General features: G+C 47.3%; 1 protein-coding gene across 1 annotated transcript in view; it reads right to left on the reverse strand.

Annotated features, from left to right (window-relative positions):
* Positions 1 to 16,114, reverse strand: part of LOC147690328 (uncharacterized) — a 196,606-nt gene that overhangs the window by 120,843 nt on the left and 59,649 nt on the right. The window lies entirely within an intron of this gene.

Here is a 16,114-nt window from a genome sequence, read left to right on the forward strand (position 1 = left end):
TCCCCCTTAGAGTAGAGGAGTTACTCCTCTGCAGCTTGCATGCACCAAACAGCAAAATCCGGTCCACCGTTTTACAACCTCCTGGTTCTATCAACACCACAGCCACCCGAGAGCAGGTCTCCATGCCCCAGACGGTCAGATCCATCTCCCCACCAAGTGGGAAAACACCAGGACCAACCAGAACAGCAAAGCACCAATACCTGGGGAAACGTGCCCCTTGCAGAAACCAAAGCATGTTTGAGTCCATTCCGGACGCCAAAGACTCAAAGACTGAGCAGCTGTCAAGGGACGTTAGCACCGCAGAGAACCACTTCAAGAGTGGCCCAGCTGTACTGTATTGTCCCCTCCACCGGCGAGACCAACAACTGTGAGTGCCAGTGAAGCATAAGCCCAGCCAACCTAACCACTCTGCACCCGAGCGATGCAGACTGTGCTTCCTTGCTCCCAGGGCCCTCACGAAACGAGCCCCCGTTGGGAGCTCCCGGACCTGTGCCCATGTACCCCTCTGCAGCCTGGTTCTAGGTGACCCCCCCCATTCTTTTGGTGTTGTACGCAAAGCTACCAACTCGACCAGCAACTCTAAATCTGGAAGCTCCAGGGCTGGAAAAGACTGCTGGTGGTTCTTTGGACATTGCCCCCTACCATCTTAAGTCCTGAATGGGACCCCCGAAAACCTATTGCAAGTAACTGTTTGCAGTATATGCCTTTTACCCAATAGGAAAGCATTGCATCGTAAAGACACATTTAAATGAACATTTTACTTAACTGAAAAAATCAGTATCTCGAAAAGTACTTACTTGATCCTAAAGTTCTTGGTGATTAAATGATAAGAATACATGTTATTTTTCTAAATTCGTCTCGGATTTATTCATGAGTGTGTGTCTCATTTGTTATCTGTGAGTACAACAAATGCTTAGCACTACCCTCTGATAGCCTAAACCGCTCGCCCATACCACAGGAGAGAGCACCTAGGTCTGTTACTTGTGCCTCTGTAAACCAATACGGTTTGCCTGGACTTTGCACAGTGTACCTCATTTTGGTGCACTACATAGAGAGCCAGCTTCCTACAGTTTGCAACCACAAAATGCCTGTTTCTTATATCCAAAACCTATATTAGGAGTTGGAAAATGTTTTCTGACCCGTAATATGGGTTCTACAGCCCATACTGAATTTGAAGGAGCTTAAAAGGGGCATTTCTTCCAAATCCCAATTCATTATGCAATGTTACAAAAGGTTTGAGACGGCCACTCCAGTAGCTAACCATTGGATAGTCACCGAAACCTCAAAGGAAGTGGTCATTTTCTCACAGAGTGAAGGAGGTGTTCTCTGGAAATATTGTTGACAGCCTTAAGGGGAGTAAGCAGCGGTCCAGAGGACTGCTGTAGTCTTCCCTGATGTTGTATCAAACAAAAAACATATTTTTTTAAGCAGCACCAGTTCCTTTAAGGAGCACATAAATGGTGGCCTTCTATCCCTTGAAGACCAACATCCATGTGTTTATAGCTAATCACAGTCTGTTGTTAATTATGACCTGCCAATTATTATTCATTAGTAAGTTAATTCTGCGACCCCCTGCAATTGGTGATTTTGCAAAAGTGACCTAACAGCAGATAGATCACTTTGCAGAATGCAATACTGGTTGAAAATAATTGTTGCCGAATTTGCGACTAGTATGACAATACGTATAGACCTAACCTAAGGCGCATATTTTTGACATTGCCATCGTATATGACAAACCAATCCCTTAAGCCCACTGCCTTTGGAACAAGTATAGATAAGAGATTTTCCACACAATTGCATCTGATTCAATGCATTCTGTGTAAGATTTTCAGTTGAACCATCTTTAAACTATCTCTAATAGTCAATTCTTTCAGGTACATAAGCGAGGGTTTCTGCCCAATCTTATTCTTCTAGCACCCCCAGATCTCTTTCCCAACTCAGTTTAAACTTCTCAAATGCATTAAAGGAGTTATTTATTAATTGTCTATGCATCTATGCCACAGCTTTCTTTGATATTTAATGTGATTACGTTTACTTTTCCACTAAAGTCCAATGTTAGTGTGTTCGATCTGTAAATAGAAGAAAAAAAACGTCCTAAGCATTTTAAACTTAGGCTGATGTACAGTCTGGAGGACAGGTTACTCCACATTATATCCCATAGCACTTGTAATCAGGCAGATGGCACATACACCACGTTTGTGACAGAGGACCTGTAAGTCAGGCTCTAAATCAGGCCCTTAGTCCAATTTTTTTTTTTTTTTTAACCAATAGAAACCATCATCATCCATCCCTCCCCCTCCCACTGAAGCATAACAAACATGCCAGACATTTAACATCCCTCCCTCCACCCACCCCTCAAAAGAACCCTGTCACAAAGTAGTCGGGGTATACCCATGGGGGTCGTACTCCAGATGGCGCACTTGAAACCTTGCTATTAGCCAAGGGGTCGACTATATCTAGCAGCCCCCCGAACCAGCAAGGGCGTCCGGTGAAAGATCAGACCTCATACGGCCAAATATTGCCATATATGAGCCTGGAACCCACAGTTATATGCCTGAAGAATAAATCCATTTAACTACAAAGAATATACATTACAGTTTCCGTAGGCCAAGTTCACTCAAGTCCATGTCAACTGTTCGCCTCGCCACCGTCTTCCCTGCATGGGAAAGTCTGTAAAGTATCAATGAGTCATTCCACATCCGACAATGGTCTTTGCGTGGAGTCATCTTCTACCGCAGAGGCGGCCTTTTGTCGTTTCAGCTCTTTCAGGAATTTCTCTGCCGATTGTGGTGTCATGTGGATGCTCTGCTTGCCCTGGTGAGTAATCCGCAGCTGAGCTGGATACAAAAGTGCGTAATCTACCTGTTCCTGTCCAAGCTTTTGTTTTACGCCATTGAATTTCCTGCGTTCCTCTTGTACCCGGGCTGTAAAGTCCGGAAAGATGGTGAACTGAATCCCGAAATAGTTAAGCTGTTTTCGGTCTCTTGCCACCTTCAAGACCACATCGCGGTCCCGATAATTGAGTAGGCGAGCTATTATAGGGCGAGGAGTAGCTCCAGGGGGCGGTCGGGGTCCCAGCAATCGGTGCGCCCTCTCCACTATGAATTGTGCGGACAAAGCTCCCTCTTCCGTGATTGCCATAAGTAGCTTTTCCACCTACTGTTCAAGGCGCCCCGTGTTGGTACTTTCTGGTATTCCCAAAATGCGCACATTATTGCGGTGACTTCTGGCTTCAATATCTTCATTCTTGGTGTCAATTATTTGCAGGACCTCATCCATTTGGGTCATGGTTGTTTTCAGTTGTTCTGTGACATCCTCAGAATCGGATATCCGCTGCTCCGCTTCTTTAATCCTGGTTTCGTGACTGGCCAGCTTATGGGAGATGCCATCAATGCGGGTGGTCAGCGTATCGACCTTAGAGGCTATTGTTGTGAACCCTTGCCTCATTTCTGTGAGTATGGTCTGTAAGTCCCCGCCAGTACCAGTACTTTTCTCTGGCAGAGTTTCTTCTTCAGCGGGCCCCTCTTCTGCTGGTGTTTTTTTGAGGAGAGTCCGTTTGGTCTCAAATGTGAGGTGTGATTGGCGGGAATCGAGGCGGCCCATAGTGTCTTCAGGTGCGCTGGTCGTAGTTGAGTATATGTATGTGAGAGCAGAATCGCTCTAGAAGAGGCCTCGTAGCCCCACCTTTTATGTCCAATTCGAGGACTCTTAATGGCCCCCCTGTAACAGGTATAAATTGAGTGTCAATCCTGAAGTGGGGCACCAACAGCGCGGCCGAATATCTGTAGCAGGCAGCTGCTTATACTGAACATGGAACGCACGGCAATTGCTGGGGTATGTACCACCCTGAGGAGCAGATATGGTTTCAAACGCCTCGGTCCAATCTCGGGAGATTTGTTACTGCCGGTAGCGTGGCTCTCTCCCTACATCTCATCCAACCCCGCCAAGCAAGGGGTCATAAATAGGGATAGCGTCAGTGGTGCCTAGCCACCGGTCTCCGGGGCTGGCACTCCGTCCGTGCGGGTGAGTACAATTGTGTGCGTTTCCTGTTGGGTCCGCGTGATTGTCCTGAAATAGCGGCCAGGATATCAACCGCCCTGCTGCCTTCAAATAAGCAATTACGGGTATGCAGGCCTCTTGTCGCCACAGGCCGTCCGGAGCCCAATACAAAGCTCTACCTGCCGCAGAGATAAGCGGTTCTGAAATAGCCCCAGTGAAGCCTTCAGCACCCCCAGCTCCTTTTAATATCGCCAACCACTCCTAGCGCAGGGATCAATTCCTTCGGCCATCGCACATCCGAGCCTCTCTACTCCTGCAATTTGGCCGCCCTGAAGTGCGCTCTTCTGGTGTAGGGACCGGGCTATCGGCACGCTTTCGATTCAGGGTCTGCACTCAACCCAGCACACTCCAGTATCACCATATCCTTGTCAATGCGCTGCGGTAGCATTCAAAGTCAGAGCCCACATTGAGAATGTTCCGCTTATGGAGCTCCACAATTACAGTGGCAGTATGGCCGCCGCTGATGCACCCTGTCTCCCGCCGAGGTAGCAATGCTCGTTCGCCTCACCTCAAATGTTAGGCACCAGGCATCTGACAGGCCAGGACAGGTTCCCGTTTCCAGATCCATGCCGCTCCGCCACCGTCCACGGTCTGGATCACGCTGCGGGCTCCGCCGGACTTTTCGCGGCCTGCACACCGCGGGTCTCCCCGGTGCTCTCATACCAGACTCCTACCGTGCTTGGTTCCAGGCAGCCTGCAGGTTATCACCGCGGCCGTAGTCCCAGCCGCAAATTATTTCAAATTTACCATCCATTTCATGCCATTATATTAGTTGCAAGTTGGCAGGTTCTTCTTTGTACACAAGAGCACTTGTCTATTCGCAGGGAGGATTCCATCTGCGGAGAGAAAGACCCACCCAGTGGCCAAATACAATTTCTGAATATGTGGAGGGAATTTCCTTCCATGAACACCCATTTATATGGAATGCCAGTTCAATGCTGGAAGGATCTCCATCCCATAGCAAAGACATGAAGATCATTTTGACCCTTCAAAAGAAGGTATTGGAAATCCATATGGTGCATTCTAGAGAAAATACAAGAATTTAGATAATATAATCATTTAAACAACACTGCTCTTCCTAGAATTGAAAGTGGGAGTGTCCTCTTTGACGAAAGCCCTGCAGACTCCGTTGAGCCATAGGGGGCTGAAACATGTCGACACCATCCTTTTTTAAAAGCCATACTTCTAGATCCAGTCACTTGATCTAGCATAAGTATCAATATATTTTATCCTTTAGATCCACACCACTAATAAAATTTTGGGTGTAGACCTAATTTTTAAATCTAATTTTTTGAATCTATTTTTTCTTTTGGGGTCCCTATAATCTTATCTTTTACCTCAATTTTTTTGATCTCTGGACACTGCAAATCGAAACCAGAGGAACCTCTGGATGAGGTGGGCACCTAGCACGTCTTATGGTATTCAATGATAACTGCCACAACTACAATGTAGGGGCGGATGAAAGATATATACCGCAATTCCAATGACAACATTGTGTTTTTGAGAATACCATAAATCTATCCAAAAGTTGAGATTTGTTACAAGTGACCACTCCACACCTGATAACCTTCATACTTACCTAGGGGAAGCAAGTGGACACTTATTCCTCCTCCCTACTCTATTGATTACTTACCCTTTCCTGAAAAGTAACCTTAGGCTATGTTTTTTTGCAGTTTTATACAGCTCGAACTCCACCCGAAGGTATTGAGTCACTTTTGCATGAGAACCAGTTACATTATAGAAGGACACATTGCTGGAAGTATTAGCCCCCCCCCCAGCCGCCCCCACCTCTAAAATGTGGCTCTAGTTGCACCCCTAGTCGCAGGCACAAGTACTTGTGGAACTATGCAGTGGAAAGTGAGAACTACGCTTGCAAATCTTGGAATGTTAGAATGGACGTTCCCCTCCACACGCCACCCAGGTAGGTAATGCTAATTCTGTCCCATTTCTGGCAACCCTCTAGGCGGGAAACATGGACCAATCTTCTGCCCCTCCACAGAGAGGTGATTTTCCTCTCCCAACCCAGCTGTTTCAACTCCATGAGCCAAGTGGAGATCACCACCCTGGTGGATTCGGGGAGGAAGTGGGGGAGGGGTACCCTGTAAAGCAGATACTGCACTTTATTCAGACCTAGCAGGGAGATCTACAGTTTATAAGCCAGGTCGCCCCAGCCCCCATTCATCCAATTGCTGATAACCAACAATTGCAAAGGCCAGCACCAGCCCCGCACATGTGCCTCACATCTAACAAGTCTCGCTAGGGGCTCAATCACAAGGGCGAAGAGCAACAGTGACAAGGGGAAGCCCTGCCGAGTTCCTCTGGGGATGGGGAAAGGATCTGAAAGAGTCCGACTGACTCACACCTATGCAGTGGGGGAGGTGTATACATTTTACATTGCACCCAAACCTCAGCCCAAAGACCATCCATTGCAGTACTTGGTGTAAAAATGCCCAGTCAACCAAATCGAAGTCCTTCTTACAACCAACAAGCAAAAGGGTATATGACTCTTGGATCTTGGTATGTTGGGCCAGCGCAATATACAGGTGTCTAATACAGAGCCTCATGCTAGGGTGTGGAGTATAAGTGATTCACATAGTGTCTAAACCTTAGGCCGAAGCCCGTGCATTGAAGTACTTGGTATAAAAATGCCCAGTCAACTGAGTCGAAGGCCTTCTCAAAACCAACAAGCAAAAGGGCATATGACCATTGGATCTCGGTATGTCAGGCCTGCGCCATGTGCAGGCATCTATATACTCGTGCTAGGGTGTGGCATACATCCACACTGATGGGACTATCCATAATAACTTTCAGGAGTCTGCGGACAAGCACCTTTGCAAGTATTTTAAGTTTGTTTTTCATAAGAGATATCAGCCTATAGGAAGTTACAGCTTTCCGGAGGGCACCTCGGCTTGTGAAAAAACCCTATGGCGGTGAGATCCAGTTCCTGGGTTAACCTTGCCTTGCAATCTGCCTCCTAGTAGAGGTCTAACAACCGGGGTCAGGAGGACCTCTCAGTAATTATGATAAAATTCCGCCGGGAAGTCATTGGGACCCAGGGTCTTGCCCGGGTTCAACTCCAGAGCCAGAGCTTTCCTGGCATCGGGGTGGGGGGATATCCAGATCCACTCGTTGGGTCAGAAAAATCAGTGACAGGGGGATATTTACCAGTACTGAAGCAGTAGGTGCAGGATGGGACTGTTGTTGCATACAAGGTTTGATAATAATCTACAAAGGTCTCAGCAATGGCTGTCTCCGTATGATGCATCAAACACCTACTGCCTATGGCACTATCCTAGAGAGCCCATCATGGATAGCAAGCCAATAAAGTCATTTACTTGGCTTATCTCCAAAACTCATAGACCCCATGGAGGGAGGAGCACCAACACTGGCAGGCCTCTTCCAAGACAAGGTGCTGAAGCAACAATCTGGCCACCTCAACAGCCGAAAGTAGGTAGGTTGGGGGCTTGCTATGCACTGTTTATCAATTTGTAGGATTTGTGATTCTAGTGCTGTTAGATTTTGATGTTTTATACATAACTGGTTAAGGATCAAAGATTTAACTCACCGCCTGTATCGTGGCTTTGCCTGCTGCCCATAGCATAACGAAGTAGGGGACAGAACCCTGTTTGAATTCAAAGTATGCTGTGACCATCTCCCCAATGTACACAGAGTACTGGTTATAAGGTAGGAACCAAGCATTAAGTCACCAAGTTGGTCTTCGGGTTACTTGTGGGGTGCCTATGTGAAGATAGACATGGGAATGATCGGAGATACCTTGCGGGAGAATCTCCACTGCTGTGGTAAGAAGTACATCAGCCGCTGGGGCAGCACCAAATGGATACAGGCGAGGGTTGTGTGAGCTGCTGGCATATATGTAAATTCTAAATTTTATGGCATGACACGGAGGCCAATATTATGCAAATCTCCTTTATTGCGTAGCTCACAGCAGCAACAATGAAAGATCTAGAACTTGAATAAACATTCCAATACAGAGGATATAGTCCATGAACACACAGTAGACTTCCTTCTTTGTTGCTGCTGCTCACAAGATAAGTACCCTGATCTGATTGTCTGCACTGTATTTGGCTGTGCTTTGTGTGTGATTAGTTTCTTGGACTGTGGGAGGTTATTTGTGGAGTGTGTATCCCTCCCTCTCCCACCCTGTCCTCTAGCAGCACTGTTATTATATTTTATACTTTATGTTTTGTATTTTATATTTATTCTCTTTTTCCCCTCGCCTTTGTTGCGCATCCACTAGGCTCACGGACTTATTTTCACCGTGTTACTAAGCTCACGGACTTATTCTCACCGTGTTTCTGCTTATTCTCCCGGACCGAGTGTGCCCCGCCTTTCTCTCAGCTTATACGCTGACTCATTGGGGGCTCGCGGATATTCCTTCCCTATCTTGTTTTACCCGGTGCGACGGCGGAGTCCTTCTCCTACCTGCACCTTCTTTTCCCCGTACTCTCTTGGCCATTTCAGGCCAGAGGGGTAAGCCGGACGGGACCGGCGTCATTTGAACGCCGGCCCCGTTCCTCAGACACCGCTGCACGCGTCTCCATGGCAGCGCGGCCCTTTTCATGCTTAACAGTGCTGCGCAGGGTTGCCATGGAGACGCAATCTGGCATCGCAACATTTCAGCGGCATTAACCACAACCCAAGCAACGTCCGATACACGCGCTTACCTTTTTTGACCGCTACATGTTCCTTTTATATACTTTAATAAAAAAAAATAAAAAAAAGGGACATTAACACGAAGGGAGCTCTATGCTACAAGTAATGTATTGGGATCGATTCTAACGACAACTAAGGGGCAAGGACTAGATAAAACATAGAAATAAACATAGGACTATTGGATTACAAACAATACAGAAGGACTAAAGGGGATGATTTACACAAAATTGACAAAGGACTTACAAGCTTTACTCAATGGTTAGAGGAAAGACCCTTACCATTACTCCTGTCGTCCTGACTACATAACATCCATTTTGTTGTCAACATTCCTGCATTGTCAGTTTGTTCCCCATTGCTAACTACCTTTTTTGATCTCTCCTTATCACTATGTCTTCTGACCCTTCTCCCTCCTCCATGGAGGATAAATTGGAGGGCCTTATCAATAAAACTATAGACAAGGTAATGGGATCCCTTGATGACACCATTAACAAAAAATTGGAGATCCTGGCAAAATCAGGTTGGCCACCTATGAGCACCCGAGGGGATCCCACTGAGGCTTCAACAAGCCAGAGAAAAAGACGAACCACTCAAAATCCACCCGAAAATGCTAAAAAACTTAGAAGCTCTAAGCCCATGTTATTGAATTCACGCTCTGGCGGTGACAATGCTGGTGCCTCGGGCACACTGGCTGGGCAGTTCAGAGGCCCTAGCCTTCCTATCCCCATTGATAGCGACGATGGAGTCGAAGACGAAATTGACCTGTCTTGCTCCTCGGAGTTTAACTCCGATGAAGAAGAAGGCAAAATTAGAAACTTATCTGGTGAGGCATCAGGGGCCTCGGGGTCAAAGATGGGAATACTTGACCCCTTTGGGGAACATAAGTTTGACCCGCTCCTCATTAAACATCCGCTCTCCCCAGAGTGGACCCCGTCCCAACATATTGGCGAATACCTGTCCTTTTGGCTCCGCAAGGAAATGCCAAAGGAGGTCAGGGCCCGCCTCAGGTCTGAATGCCCCCGCCCCTCCCTCCGCGACAAAATAGCCATGACCCCTGAACTAGACAGTAAAGTAGTGGCATTTATTGCCAAGACGGGGTAAGACCCGAGGAGGGGGCTTGACAAAGGACTCAAGTCCTGCCAAGACAGACTGCTGGATATTACAGGCCCATTGACCAAGATGTTTGAAATGGCCGAAGGAGCTTATGTTTCTGATTCTCCCATCGACCCGAAGGAACTGCGACAGTGGGCGCAAAGGGCTATATGTCTCCTGGGCAACGCAAACACTGCTCTTTCTAACGAAAAGCGTAAGAGTGTGCTTCTCAAGATTGACCCCAAACTAGCTGAGCTATCAAAAAAAGAAGGCGGTGCTTCCTCCCAAGGTCTCCTCTTCGGAGAAGAATTCATTAGAGATATGGCCAAATATGTGGGAGTTTTTAACTCCATCCAAAAATCTCAGAAGGATATAAAGAGGGTCTTCAACAGCAGAGGAGTTTTTTCCCGGGCCGGGAGGATGCGGGGTCGATTCCCCGGCCGTGGAAATGGCTCAACAAGACTCTTTGGAGGACGAGGAGGAAGGTCCTTTCAGTCCGGTTACGGCTTCCAGTCATCCTTCTTTCCCCAGAGACAAGGATCCAGAGGAAGAGGATTCAGAGGTGAAAGGAAGACGAGACCCTTCTCTACTGGTAAGATCTCCCAAAGACCTTTCAGATACCCCTATAAAGGTGGGCGGGAGACTAGCCCTTTTCTCTGGGAATTGGACCTTAGTGAGTCAGGACCCTTGGGTGCTAGACACCATCAAGGGATACAAAATAGAGTTTGTGGACTTTCCCGTCCAGAAAAGACTCCCCCAAGAAATACGTTTCTCGCAAAAAGACTCTGCCTTAGTATCCCAAGAAGTAAAAGACCTTTAAATTTCTTCAATTCTTCTGGGAGGGCAAACTTTGGCAGTTTTGCAGCCTTCCCTTCGGTCTTTCTTCGGCCCCTTGGTGTTTCACCAAAGATTCTTCGTCCCATAGCGGCTTGGCTAAGGAACAAAGGGGTCAGACTGATTCTCTATCTCGACGACATCTTGATAATGGCCGAATCCAAAAAGGTCGCTTCTCAACACACTGCCCTCGCAATAAATCTTCTGGAACATTTGGGGTTTGTGATAAACACGAAGAAATCCTCTACGTCTCCAACCCAAGTCACTCAGTTCTTGGGCTTTTCAGTAAATACTCTCCAAGCGGAGCTGAAACTTCCTGGCGACAAAGTCAGGAAACTCAGGAAAGAGTTGAGGAAAGTGCTAAAGATCCGCTCCTTTCCTCTAAGGACCCTAGCAAGGATTCTGGGTCTACTGTCCTCAACTATCCAGGCAATTTATCCAGGTCCCCTACATTATCGGGCGCTTCAGAGGCTCAAAGCCAAAGCCCTCAGATTAAATCCATCGTATTCTCAAATGGTCTCCCTGGACACAGACTCCAAAAAAGAGATCATATGGTGGTTGAAGAATGCAGAAGCCTGGAACGGCAGAGCAATCTTCGGAGAAGAACCAGACCTAGTCATTCACTCGGATGCGAGCCTGGAGGGTTGGGGCGGGACCTGCGGCGATTCCTCGACCGGAGGTCTCTGGACCCCACAGGAGAAGGATCTACATATCAACTGCCTGGAACTTCTGGCGGGATCCTTTGATATCCGGAGTTTTACCAAGGATCTAATGAAATGCTCGGTCATGCTTCGCATGGACAACGTATCCGCTGTGAGATACGTGAACAAAATGGGCGGCCCTCATTCCAAGGGCCTCTCGGACCTAGCCAAGAACTTTTGGGCCTTCTGCCTCAGCAAGGGCATTTCGGTCGTTGCCGAACATATTCCGGGGTTGAACAATGGGGTAGCAGACTGGTTCTCCAGGAACTATGTAGATTCGAGCAACTGGAGACTAGACAGGAACATTTTTCTTGCGATCCAATCTCGCTGGGGTCCCTTCGGAATAGACCTTTTTGCGGACCGTCTCAATACTCAGTTGCCCAAATTTTTCAGCTGGAGGCCGGACCCTCTGGCCTTGGGAATAGACGCCTTTTTTCAGAACTGGCTTGGTCTGAGACCCTATGCATTCCCACCTTTTGCCATGCTTCCTCGCCTCCTCGTTCAAGTCCGGAGGAACAAAGAATCCATAGTAGTGATAACTCCTCTCTGGAGTTCCCAAGCGTGGTTCCCCATCCTGCTGGAAATGAGTGTGGATTTTCCAATCCTCATCCCCACTTTCGAAGAGCTTCTGATAGGACCTCACAGAGAATGCCATCCACTTCTTCTTCAGGGCATCCTGTGTCTGATGGCCTGGAAGATTTCAGGAGACAGTGGCAGATCCCTGGACTTTCGGAAGGCGCTTTCAGACTCATGTCAGAATCATGGGCCCCTGGTACCAGAAAAGCATATAGATTGGCTTGGCGTAAATGGGTTTGCTGGTGCCTTCGACGGGGTTACGATCTCGTTTCAGCTGATATAGTTCAAGTACTTAATTTCTTAACTGAAATCTTCGCTTCGGGTCTGGCTTATCGGACCGTTAACGTTTATAGATCAGCTATTGCTGCAGGTCACTGCCTGCTAGATGGTTATTCGGTAGGCCAGAATCTTCTGATCAAAAAACTTATGAGGAGTATGCGCGTTTTGAACCCTCCTTTACCAAAATACTCCGCTCTCTGGGACGTGAGGGATGTCCTCAGACTACTTTCCTCTTGGGGCGAGAACTCCTCTCTCTCTTTAAAGAAATTGTCTTAAATTAACTGTTTTACTGTGCCTTGTCTCCTTCAGACGTACCTCAGATGTTAAGGCCTTAGATGTCTCCAATACAGCTTTTCAACCCGAGGGTGTTTACTTTTTCATTAAAAGACGGACTAAAACTATGTCAACCTCTGTTTTCTATCCCTTTTTCCCTCAAAATGAGATCTTGTGTGTGGTACGATGCCTTTTGGAGTACGAGAGAAGGACCTTAGGTCTAAGGGGTTCTGTAGATCAATTAATCATTTCCCACAGGTTCCCTCATAGAGCTGTTTCCTCTCCCACCTTGGCTAGATGGGTTAAAGATGTCATGAAAGAAGCTGGAATTGATACTTCAATTTTCGGAGCTCACTCCCTTATTGGTGCTTCAGCTTCAAAAGCTTTTATTTTGGGTGGCGGCCTTCAGGATATCCTTAGGGCTGCAGATTGGTCGAATGAATGTATCTTCAAAAGATGTTATTTTAAACCTGTTTCAAATGTTATTGATAATGTTTTGAACACACTTTGAACTTGCATAATATTGGCCTCCGTGTCATGCCATAAAATTTAGATAGAGGCTAAGATTATCCCACCTCTTTTGTTCCCACCCTGGGAATGTTTATTACCTTTTTGCTCTTCTTTTTCAGATTAATTTCTTCAAAAGAAGTCTCGGATGAATTCTCTATGATTTTATGTTGGATTCAAAGTCTTCTAAGTTATTCCTGAAGTTATCTTGTTCGCTTACAAAGAAGGAAGTCTACTGTGTGTTCATGGACTATATCCTCTGTATTGGAATGTTTATTCAAGTTCCAGATCTTTCATTGTTGCTGCTGTGAGCTACGCAATAAAGGAGATTTTCATAATCTTAGCCTCCGTGTCCTTAATAAAATCCAGATTTCCTGCCAAGCAGGCTGTGAAAAATCTAAATTCTCTCCCATGTGGATGCCACACCCTCCACACATCAAAGAAGGCTAACACAGTGATCCAGGACTCTAGTAATTTAGAAACATATCTCCAGTACACTACTGAAACGTCATTGGAATCACGCTCAGGATGAGGAACCACATTAAGGCCACCCCGATGATGGTCACCCGGTGGAAATTTCAGGAGCAGGGCACAGCAATCGTCCAAAGTTACTCTGGAATATTGTGGTGGGATAACATAGTGGGATCCCTTCAGGCTCCCCTCTAGTCCCAAAACTCTGCCCTGCAGGTCTAAGTGTATTTTGTTGTGAATCATAGGAAAGGATCTGTGGAAAAGGATGCCACCTCCCTTGTACCTCTGGAGAAGCCTGCATGGAACACCCGGTTGTACCCAGAACCAAGTAAGAAGGGGCACTGAGTGCATACCAAGTGGATCTCCTGCAGCAGGAGGACTGCCAGGAATAATCTCTTCATATATGTCATGTTATGTTAGTAGAGCTTGTATAGCGCATAGCTACCCCAGCAACGGTGTATCCCAGCGCTAGCGGACAGGCAGCAGCGATGGAAGGTGAGAGGCTAGATGGAGGAGAGCCAGAAAATGCCTAAAATGTGGTCGCCACAGGGCAAAGGCGCACACGCAGGTGTCTCGGCTGGATTGAGGAGAATAGTCAGGTTTTAATCTGTTTCCTGAAAGCACAGTGATTTTGAGTGCGGCGAGAATAGATTGGGATAGAGTTCCAAAGGGCAGGGGCCAGGGACCTAAATGAGCGTCCCCCCCCCCCACTCTTCTCCTGCGCACCCTGGGAGTACAGGCCAGGTGCAAGTCTGCAGAACGCAGTGCTCGCATCGGCACATACAGTGAGCAGAGCCCCTGCAGAATCTGGGGGCCCTGACCGTACAGAATCTTATGGATGGTGCAAAGAGTTTTAAAGTGAGTTCTCCGTTTGATCGGAAACCAGTGTAGGCGGTGTAGGAGATAGGAGGTGTGGCAGTGTTTAGGGAGGGCGAAGAGGGTGCGGGCAGCAGCATTCTGAGCCTGTTGTAGTCTCTTCATGACCGCTTTGTTTGCACCCAATAGAAGTCCGTTACAGTAATCAAGACAAGACAAGACCACTGATTGAATGATCACTTGACGGATGGGTGCGCAAAGAACCCTACGATAGGTTTCAACCCACGTAAGTGGCTGAAGCAAGTACCTGCCACTTTATTGGCATGCAGTTCGAAGGAGAGGGAGTTCTCCATCAGACCCCTAAGTTCTTAACTGTGCTTTTCGGCTATGGGAGGAGGGCCCAGTGCAGCGGGCCACCACTGATAGTCCCATTTGTGAGAGTCTCTTCCGACCAGAAACACCTCAGTTTTAGAGGAATTAAGTTGGAGGTAGTTTTCCGCCATCCATTCTGAGATTGCCAAGACATTCTCCTGGAACCTCAGTTGGTCATGGGCGGGGTTGTTAGAGAAGCTAAATAGCAGCTGCTTGTCATTCGCGTAGGAGGTCATATTGATCTCCCGGGCTTTGGCCAGGAGGGCCAAAGGGCGGACGTACAAATTAAAGAGTGTAGGGCTCAGCGCAGAGACTTGGGGGATGCCGCAGCAGAGGGGGTAAGTACTCGACCGGTATGGAGATGCTGTAGCGACAGGGTAATTTTAGCCTTTAGACTGGTGGTGACTATAATCCACTACCATCTCAGTCCTAGTTGCAGTTGCGTTCATTTGTAGGGCTTAACTATGTGCTTTGACAGGGTTTAGTGCCTTTTTCCGCCTACAGGCCCGAAAGCTAGAGAGAAGCCATTTTGTAACTCTGCCTCGACTGTCCGAGGCGCTTGCAGGGTAAAGGTAGTGTTTAGAAACTAGCCTGTTGTTCGCTAGTGAGGAACCGGTCAAGACTGGCCCTTATCGAAGGAATGTGTTTGTCTCCCCGGCTCTAGACGCAATACGCAGGTGGCCACTGCGGAGGGCGAAGGGAACCGGGGACTGGTACAGGAATTCGGTGGGAGTCGGCTTAATACTGGAATTTTCCATAGAGAAAGAGAGCTCTATATTATCAAGGAGCAGGCAGAGAGGAGAGAGAGAGTAACTTGTGGAGCAGACAGAAGAAGTTGGTCCGAAGGCTGGTGCAGTGAGATTGATACCATCAGCTAATTGAAATCCTGAAACAAAGAAGGAAAGTGGCTAAGGGTCCTGTAGTGACATCATACGGGAGTGGCAGAGACTGAGTCCAGATGAGGGTTTGAGTATTTCGGAACCATGGCAGCGTAGATGAGGCGTAGCGGTGCAGACGTGTATTCGTGAGCCATAGAGGAAGAGCAGAGTCCCGAGACGAGAGAGAGAGAGAAGAGAGAGGGATCCGCTCCGCTGCTGAGATGGATAGACACACGTCTAAGGTGAGGCGTTCTGAGCTTAGTGTAGAATATATCTAATCATTCATTCTTATTTCCCCTTTCTAGGTTATAGGTAGCGACTAACTTAATTCATGTTTATTTTGCTCATTTTGTCATGCTTAATTGTAGAATAAAGATTTAATGTTAAATATCTTTGAATGTTGTTTTTATGAATGGGATTGACGCACAAGTTACTACTTGTGTAACGATATATCTGTAAGAGACATTAGTTAGTGATAGATTCCTTACCTTAGAATATCCCCAGGCGTCAGACTGGATCCGGAAACTTTTGCGTAGCAGTACCCTTGCGCGTCGGTAGGCGTCGTCTGCGGCTCCGCGTCCGTCG

This window comes from Lissotriton vulgaris, chromosome 9, assembly GCF_964263255.1.
Source record: "Lissotriton vulgaris chromosome 9, aLisVul1.2, whole genome shotgun sequence".
Taxonomy (NCBI): Eukaryota; Metazoa; Chordata; class Amphibia; order Caudata; family Salamandridae; genus Lissotriton; species Lissotriton vulgaris.